This window comes from Eleginops maclovinus, chromosome 15 (genome assembly GCF_036324505.1).
Source record: "Eleginops maclovinus isolate JMC-PN-2008 ecotype Puerto Natales chromosome 15, JC_Emac_rtc_rv5, whole genome shotgun sequence".
NCBI classification, from domain to species: Eukaryota; Metazoa; Chordata; class Actinopteri; order Perciformes; family Eleginopidae; genus Eleginops; species Eleginops maclovinus.
Window position 1 is genome coordinate 21937528 of NC_086363.1, and position 10429 is coordinate 21947956.

The window sequence follows — 10429 nt, forward strand, 5'->3', positions numbered from 1 at the left end:
AAATGGACCAATCAAACAATGACTACTTTTACTGTCGCTACTTTAAGTACATTTTGATGAGAGTACTTTCTACTTTTACTGGAGGAACATTTTGAATGCAGGACTTTTACTGAAACAGAGTATTCCTACATTCTGTTCACACACGCCTGCGTGGCCACACACAGCTCCAACACCATCATGAAGTTTGTTGACGACACGACCATCATCAGCCTGATCACCAACGGCGACGGGACGGCGCACAGAGGTGGTCATAACCCTGACATCTTGGTGCCAGGATAACAACCTCCATCTCAAACTCAGCAAAACCAAGGAGCTGATTGTGGATTATAGGAAGCGGCAGAGAGAGGGACATGCCCCCATCGCCATCAACGGGACTACGGTGGAGCAGTCAGCAGCTTCAGGTTCCTCTGTGTCCACATCGCTGAGGACCTGACATGGACTCATCACACAAACACCATCACCAAAACAGCGGCTCTTCTTACTCCTCAGGCTGCGGAGGTTCAACATGGACTCCAGGATACTCTGCAACTTCTACAGGTGCACCATAGACAGCATCCTGACCCTCTACAGGTGTACCTTAGATAGCATCCTGACCTTCTACAGGTGCACCATAGACAGCATCCTGACCTTCTACAGGTGCACCACAGAGAGCATCCTGACCTTCTACAGGTGCACCATAGAGAGCATCCTGACCTTCTACAGGTGTGCCATAGAGAGGATCCTGCCCTTCTACAGGTGCACCATAGAGAGTATCCTGACCCTCTACAGGTGCACCATAGAGAGCATCCTGACCCTCTACAGGTGCACCATAGAGAGCATCCTGACCTTCTACAGGTGTGCCATAGAGAGGATCCTGCCCTTCTACAGGTGCACCATAGAGAGTATCCTGACCCTCTACAGGTGCACCATAGAGAGCATCCTGACCCTCTACAGGTGCACCAAAGAGAGCATCCTGACCCTCTACAGGTGCCCCATAGAGAGCATCCTGACTGGCTGCATCACTGCCTGGTACAGCAGTTGCACCGCCCTCAGCCGTAAGGCTCTAAAGAGAGTGGTGAAAACTGCACAGCACATCACCAGGACGGAGCTGCCACCCACGGAGGACCTCTACTCCCAGCAGCTCAGGAAGAAAGTCTGCGTTCTGGAACAACTTTACCACAGACCTTCATTTAAAAAATATTCTGACTATATGAAATAGAGAATTTATGTCTTTGGCATATCAAATGAGGGATGTGTAGACAGATATCAAAGCTAATTACTATTTTGTCTATTAGAGAAAGGCCCTCAATGTAAACTGTTCAAATGCTCATTCTGTGATGTAACTTTAACTGGTATATATATATATATATATATATATATATATATAAAAAACACACCTGAGCGGATTCATTTTACATCTATGATTTTACATGCCTAGATTTTGGTGTTATTACATGTAATGGCAACACAATCAAAGAATACTATGATACTGATAAAGAAATGTTTTGTTTTACATGTATTCTGCCTCACTTGCATATTTATGGTGTGGGATCATCGGTTCAAAAGAGTTGTATTATTCTTAGAAACATTTATACATGTATGTCATCACTTGGCCACTAGATGGAGGACTACAGTCACTGCAAAACCTGTCTGCGATCAGTTCAAGTTAACCAGTGCTGCTGTCTGTGTACTCTGCTGCTGTGTACTCAGTACTGCTGTACCAGTGTGTGTACTCTGCTGCTGTTTACTCAGTACTGCTGTACCTGTCTTTTTTAAGTATGTTGTATATCAAATATGGCCATCATTTGTGAACAGGCTGCACTTCTGAATTCTTCCCAACCACGTGTCTATGTGTATATTATACTTTTATGAGAATCCTTCCTGTTTCCTGCTCTTTATATTTCTGTTATCCTTTAGGACCTTCCACACAACAGAAGTAGTCTGTTGTGTGGAAGGTCTCAGTGAATGCTGGGCACAAACATTTATACCAACCTTTTCAGAAGCCTCATTGACACATCATTACAATGTCAGAGAGGGTAGTTACTCAGCAGAGACAAGCGGCAGTGAGTTTGAAAGAAGTATTATGTGGCAGGGCCTAACTTCAGCCTCGCAGTCATGACTGCTGAGTGAGGTTGACAAGTGTTGGCCTAATTGGATTGGAGGGTAACATGACATCAAAAGACGTCACCCGCTCTTTTAAAATGGCTGTAATTAGGACATTCTTTTACTCGGACACAGGGGAGATTAGGGAGGAGCAGGAATCAGAGCACATTACAACCACCCAGGTGACAGATTCATTTCATACTGCACCAGAGAAACATTGCTCATAATTCACAGTAAAACTTGCGTCCTGTTCATTTGAGTGTAAATTGGGACACCGTTTCCTTGTATTAAATATATGAAACAAATGGATGCAAGTCTCAGGGGAATGTTAAACAAATGTCTGAAAATATAGACTATGCTTACAGTACATGGGCAGAAAACTATTCTATTGGGTGTAGCCATTATTCTGGTTTTAGTTTGTGGAGAGAGGAAAACCCCATCAACAAGGAATTAAATGCATTTGACACTATTAATTGCAAAATTCATTATTTATAAAGTTTTAAAATCGTCATCCTTAAAAGCAACTAAACCACACGTTGTGTCTCTGAAAGCGACCCATATTATGCTCTTCTCTGGTGATAGACTGGACTGGACCAATTGCATGTACAGTACACTGCCATGCAGGTTTAAAACTGAACCTTAAAATATGCTGTCTGAATGTGGGGAGTTAAATAATCATAACATGTAAGCTAAAGAAAGTTATTCTTTGTTCACAAAACAAGTTTCATATTTTCTAGATATTCAGTTCAAATTAAATCTTAATTTCTTCCATGTCTACCTCACTGCTAGCTTTGAATAACAACCAATCGTCCCCTAAGCATTTGAAGGAGGCCAATCTGTGGACACAACATTAGCAATATTAGAAATTGGAACTTTTAAGAATAACAGTAGGAATGCAGGAACTTAGGTTGTTTTAGTTCCTCTTTAAAGGTTGATTATCATCTTTTAGTAGCTTCTACTTGACCATGTTTTTTTCCCTGCCACAACTATGATTGTTTAGAGTAAATGCCACGCTGAGAACTTTAAGTAAAGATTCTCTATTTGGAATTCAGAGCATTTGTTAAAATGTGGGATTGTGTCCACATGGCTTTCAAGAAGCTGTCAACATGCGGCTAGCAGCTAACCATGCTAATGTTGCTTACTGTATTAAGAGGGAAACTGTTAAGACAAACATGCAACACACAATGAGTCGGTTTCATTTGCTTCAACATGACTATAGACAAAATGTTGTAAATCAAATATCTTTCGGTCTTGCAAATGCCAGCTCAGAAATACAACAACTGACATCCAATCATGGCAGAGCCCTGAGTGTAGTGATAATCCTCACGATTGGATTTTCTTCTTTAACAAATAATAAGATTAAACAATAACAATTAGCAATAATAAGTGACCATTTAATACCCCCATAACTGAACTTTCACCCTGACCTCAATACAGCTCATCCTTCTTTTCTGTAAATTCTGTGACATGTAGTTATATCAGGAAGGTATTTGTCAGGAATGACTAATACCCAAACCTGGTCTATGTGTGTGTGTGTGTGTGTGTGTGTGTGTTTTTTTAGAGCAGGTACGCGGCTGTATACTGAACTGTGCTGTGGAGTTGGAACACACACTGGTTGGAAAGAACAGATATTTTCCGTTGGATGGAGAACTTGGACATTGGTTTTATAGTTGTTGTTTTCTCTCATTACTTGATGAATATTGAAGTCTAACATGGCAAAAGGGCCAAGAAGAAGAAGAAGAAAAAAAAGAGCGGCATTACTGCTGACCTTGGCAGATTTATTTTTTTGCCTAATGAATAATATGTTTCGAAGTTGGCCAAGTGGGTATTAAGCACCCTAGACTGCCAAAGCATGTATTTAACTGCCCTTTCAAACACGGTTTGATTAAATGTAGCTCAATAGGTATGCCTTTGTCTATAAAGCGGTGCAGTATTTCAGTCCCCGACCCCCCCAAAAAACAGAAAATTGAAAATATATAAATGACCTTACCAAAAAAGTGTTTATTTTTAAGACCTTTGTATTATAGTGTCATAATAACACACACCTTCCCAGGTTTCACGGTGTCTGTTTCTCTCCTCCCTTTCATGAGTTCTTTTCCTAACATTAAAAAACCCATTTGTTCTCGTCTTTGCTTCTGTATACTTTCAGGAAGTAATTATTTCCAAATAACATAATAAATATTTCTTTAGAGGATTGAAAGGGATTTCAAGCTACACATAAACCAGAATAATGTTAAAAACACAACCCATGTTTTAGAAAGTCCTAGCTGGCCTTAGAGATCACTGCAAGACCAGCTGCAGGGCAACATTGACCACCAACGCAAAGTAAACTGAACAAATCACAGCTATAGTTTCAGTTCAGATTAAAAATGGAGTGTAAGGGCCTCAGGAGGGTTTGTGTCTGCCCTACACCACACAGCTCAATGTTCAATGTCACTAAATGCACAAATACTAATTCCTCAAATTCTCCTTTGATGCTACCACTGTAACCATATTTAAACTCAGGTTTGTGAAATATTAAAATCACAGGCCCCTTTTGAATTCATCTGAAAACATGAAATCTTTGGATTTTAGGCATTGGATTAGCTTTTTTGTTAGATCAAAGAGTGAGCACTGTCCTAAAGATATCTTATAAACTAATGGCTGCTGTTAAACGTTCTGTGCAGATTTGTCCCCCAAACTTATCATTTATTTGATGTCTGAGATCTCGTGGCCTTTCCTCTGGCATGACTCGCAAGGCAACAATGACATTCCAGCAGTTTCTACCAAAGCTCTAAAAATCTTCAATCAACAATTTGTGAAGAAATGCCTGTTACACTCAGGTTATGCTTAAAAAGACCAGGTTGGTATTATATGCTGTCTAAAAGTGTTTAAGCCTGAACCTGACCAACCGCAAGGAAACTGCTTTATGACACATGGTGTCCCAGGTTTGAACTTGTTCTCTAATCGATCAAAGATGGGAGCTGGAAATTACATTTGCCTACTTTGAAGAAGAATCGGAGGATGAAACCCTCTTTATTAGTCACATACATGCACACAGCAAAGCACACACAGTGAGATTGGTTCTCTGCATTTAACCCATCCTAGTACTAGGAGCAGTGGGCAGCTGCCGTGCAGCGCCCGGGGAGCAATGGGGAGGGGGGATTGGAGGTGTCCGGTGTCTTGCTCAAGGGCACCACAGCAGGGCCCAGGAGGTGAACTGGGACCTCTCCAAGTAGCAGTCCACTTTCCATATTTCAAGTCTGTTTGGGTACTTGAACCGGCGACCCTACGATTCCCAGTCCAAGCCTCTTCTTACTGAGCCACTGCCATATTTAGGTCATGTGCAACATTACCTAAATATGACTGTCTAATGTGTCATCAAGCATTGTATAGAATAATGCGTTAATATTTTTCTTGTGAAAGAGTCATTTTTCACTGCATGGATCAGTCAAATGCAGCCAGTGTTGGGCAAGTTACATTCAAAATGTAATACAGCACATATTACTTATTACTCTCTTTTTAAAGTAATAAGTTACATTACATTATTACTGTCTCTGAATTGTAATGTGTTACACAACTTTTATTACTTTTGAGTTGCTTTCACCAAAATAACCACAAAAGTATGGCTAGGCATTGTATATGCTAAAATGTAGTGTATAGAGTGGTGCAGGAACAAGTCCTGAAACCCGGAAGTGAGTTAGCATTACCACTTCCGGTTCCCTCGTTCAGAGTCAAAGGGATTTCTCTGTAAGATTTGGGAAAATATCTTGAAATAAGGTCTGAGGTTGACACAAATTTAAGAGACGGATCACGTTTTGTTCTACTGCATTAAATACATCAGCAAGTTTATTTATATAGCACCTTTCAACATAAGGCAATTCAAAGTGCTTTACAAACATGAAAGACATTAAGAGCATTACAAAATAGTGCAGTATAAACACATTATAAAAAGGCATTTAAAAACAGTCAATTAAGAGCAAAGATAATGAAATAAACACAACAGGTATAAAATACATGAATAAAAGTTACAGTGCAGAATAAAAGTTACAGTGCAGAATAAAACTCACAGTGCAATGTTAGGTCAGAACAGTTCAATTAAAAGCAGCGGCAAAAACGAATGTTTTCAGCCTGGATTTAAAAGTAGTAAGAGTAGCAGCGGCCCTGCAGGGTTCTGGGAGTTTGTTCCAGATATTTGGAGCATAATAACTGAATGCTGCTTCTCCTTGTTTAGTTCTGACTCTGGGGACAGAAAGTTGACCCGTTCCAGAAGACCTGAGAGTTCTGGGTGGTTCATAATGTAACAGGAGATCAGAAATGTATTTTGGGCCTAAACCATTCAATGGTTTATAAACCAGCAGCAGAACTTTGAAATCATTATTTGACAGACAGGAAGCCAGTGTAAAGACCTCAGAGCTGGAGTGATGTGATCCACTCTATTAGTGTTAGTGAGGACTCAAGCCGCAGCGTTCTGAATCAGCTGCAGCTTTCTAATGGATGTCTTAGTGAGACCTGTAAAGACGCCATTACAGTAGTCCAGTCTACTGAAGATAAAAGCATGGACAAGGTTTTCCAGATCCTGCTGTGACATTAGTCCTTTAATCCTAGATATGTTCTTCAGGTGACAGTAGGCGGACTTAGTGATTGTTTTAATGTGACTGTTGAAATTCAGGTCAGAGCCCATGTCTACACCTAGGTTTCTGGCGTTAGCTGTTGTTTTGAACATTGCTGACTAAAACTCAGCCCTGACTTTTTGTCGTTCCTCCTTGACTCCAAAAACAATGACCTCGGTTTTGTCTTTTTTTAATTGGAGAAAGTTCTGACTCATCCAGTCATTGATTTGTTCAATGCACTTACTCAGTGTTTGAATTGGAGCATAGTCTCCTGGTGAAATGGTAATGTAAATTTGTGTATCATCTGCATAGCTATGGTAACTTGTTTTGTTGCTTTTCATTATCTGAATCAGTGGTATCATGTAGATGTTAAAGAGAAGAGGCCCCAAGATGGAACCTTGAGGAACCTCACATGTCATATTTGTCAGCTCTGATGTGTAGCTGCCTATAGAAACAAAGTGTTTCCTGTCCTTTAAGTAGGATTCAAACCAGTTTAGAACTGTTGCCGAAAGTCCCAACCAATTTTCTAGTTGGTCTAGTAATATGTTGTGGTCAACAGTGTCAAATGCAGCGCTGAGATCTAATAATACTAACACTGAGATTCTGCCACTGTCTGTGTTTAAGCGGATGTCATTGAAGACCTTAACAAGAGCAGTCTCAGTACTGTGGTGCGGTCGAAAGCCCGACTGGAACACATCAAAATAGTTATTTGCATCCAAGAAATAAACGACTTTTTCAATGATGTAACCTAGAAATGGCAGGTTTGATATGGGCCTGTAATTATTCATTGCTGAAGCGTCCAGATTATTCTATTTTTAAGAGCGGTTTAATTACTGCAGTTTTCAGGGCCCGTGGAAATACACCTGAGTGAAGAGACCTGTTTACTATATGAAGTAGATCTGAGGACATGCTATGAAAAACATCTTTGAAAAAGCTTGTAGGTATAATATCAAGGCAGCAGGAGGAGGACTTCAGATGTTGAATAATGTCCTCTAGGTCTTTATCATTAATCTGATGGAATTGTGTCATGGTGTTTGAATTGATTTTAAGTGGACACAAGGACAACACATTTGCTGTACCTGATTCAGAAGCTCTGACTTCCTGTCTGATTTTCTGAATTTTGTCAGTGAAGAAGGAAGCAAATTCATTGCAGGCCCTGGTGGATTGAAATTCTGATGCTACTGACACTGGGGGGTTTGTTAGTCTCTCAACGGTAGCAAACAAGGCACGTGAGTTGTTTGTGTTTTTGGCAATGATGTCAGAGAAGAAACACTGTCATGCCTTTTTTAATTCCAAATTATAAAAGCCCATTCTTCCTTTATAGATTTTAAAGTGAACCTGGAGATTTGTTTTTCTCCACCTGCGTTCAGCTTTTCTAGTCCCTTTCTATAATATAACATGTTAGTGGAGCCTCTGCATGGCCCTGTAACCTTCTGTATATGAACAAGTCTTTATGGCAATGTTAGCTCACCTTGTCATTGGTGTGTTAACAAGGATTTTGCTGACAAGCTTTCTAAAAGCTGGTGATTCCACAGAGGCTGCATATCTTCAACACTCTGCCACGAGTCTCTGAACTTCTCAGGGTTCAAGCAGCAGACCCAGAGAAATTTACCTTCTGATGCTTTGGCTTGTCCGCACTCCTGTCTTCAGTATTTTTTTATTATTTATTATTTTTTCAATATTTTCTCTGAGCCTGCAGCTCTCCATCACAAAAAAGTGGAATCTGTTTCTGCAGCCCTCTTAACCAATAGTAAACAGGCTTACTGAGTTACTATTCTACCAGCACAATTGTTTCTCTCGTGTCAGAATGTCGATGTTGGGGAATTCTTAGAAACAAAACACCACATCATTTCGGCAGGCGGCACTGCTGCATCAGGACTAAAGCCACCAGAAATAAAACCACAGGCCATTAAACACCAGAGCTCTTTAAAGATCCTCCATAAGCATTCATCTGTTTTCATCTTGCAATTTATTATCTAACTACACGGTACAATATTTAATTTAATTGTACAATATTTAATTTTACATTCTTTTCAAGGTATTCTGATTCTGATTCACGTGTATATAAACTTCTTGCACTATTTTTATTTTATTTTTATTTACTTGCACTATTTTATTCCTATTCTGTTATTTCTTTCACTGGTTGTATTGGTTTTAGTTGTTTTATGTTCTGTATAAGATAACATAAGATAAGATAAGATAAGATAAGATAAGATGTACCTTTATTAATCGCTGTGGGGAAATTCAGTAGTTAAAGCAGCAACAGAATGAAAACAGAGTGAAAAACAGGACAGTGTGGTTCACACAGGATAATAAAACAAAAAATACAATGATTAAAATGATGTACAGGTAAGTATCTGTTAAGGACTTCAATGAACATATATACATTGTGTATCTGGATTGTTAAATATATTTACATTGATTGATATGGGTAAAATTCATGGACAGGATTTCTAGGTGTAGTCGTGGGGGAGGGGGTCTGCAGTTCGGTGGATTGCACCATGGGCCGGAGAATCGGAGCAGCGGGAGCAGTACTGCAGTCGCTTTACCGCACTGTTGTGACGAAAAGAGAGCTGAGCCAGAAGGCAAAGCTCTCTGTCTACCGGGCCATCTTCGTTCCTACCCTCACCTATGGTCATGACCGAAAGAACGAGATCGCGGATATAAGCGGCCGAAATGGGATTTCTCCGCAGGGTGGCTGGCATCTCCCTTAGGGATAAGGTGAGAAGTTCAGTCATCCGGGAGGGACTCGGAGTAGAACCGCTGCTCCTTCGCGTTGAAAGGAGCCAGTTGGGGTGGTTCGGGCACCTAGTGAGGATGCCACCTGGGCGGCTCCCTAGGGAGGTGTTCCAGGCACGCCCAGCTGGGAAGAGACCGAGGGGTAGACCTAGGACCAGGTGGAGGGATTATATCTCTTCGCTGGCCTGGGAGCATCTTGGAATCCCCCAGTCAGAGCTGGTTGATGTGGCCAGGGAAAGGAAAGTTTGGGGTTCTCTGCTGGAGCTGTTACCTCCACGACCCTGACGGAAAAGCGGGAGAAGATGGATGGATATGGGTAAAAGTTACTGTGCAAGAGTGCAGGCTTTATGTGCAGTCTGGGTTATTGTCAGTGAGTCACATGGTTACCCCCTTGTTGTGCAGCCTGATGGCTACAGGCACAAAGGAGTTTCCCAGGCGCTTAGTGCTGTGCCAAGGTGTGATGAGTCTGTGGCTGAACTTACTCCTCATCTTCACTAGCTCTGCATGGAGGGGGTGGGAGGGGTTATGTAAGATACTGTCCAGTTTCCTCCTCGTCCTTCCCTCAGCCACCTCCTCCAGATTGTCCAGTTTAACTCCAAGTACAGAGTTAGCCTTCCCCACAAGCTTGTTCAGCCTGTCAGCATCCCTTTTGTTGGTGTTTCCCCCCCAGCACACCACGGCAAAGAAGAGCACACTGGCCACCACAGACTGGTAGAACGTCTGCAGCAGCCTCATGCACACGTTGAAGGCGCTTGCTCTGTGCCTTCCTGAAGAGAGCATAAGTGTTGTCACTCCAGTCCAGTTTATTGTTCAAGTGCACTCCCAGGAACGTGTAGGTGTTCACCACCTCCACCTCCTCCCCCCTGATGGTGATGGGGGTTAGAGACCTCTACGTGCTCCACCTGAAGTCTACCACCAGCTCCTTATTCTTGCTGATGTTGAGCTGGAGGTGATTGTTGTCACACCAGCCTACAAAGTTCTCCAGAAGTGCCCTGTACTCCTTCTCGTTGTCATCT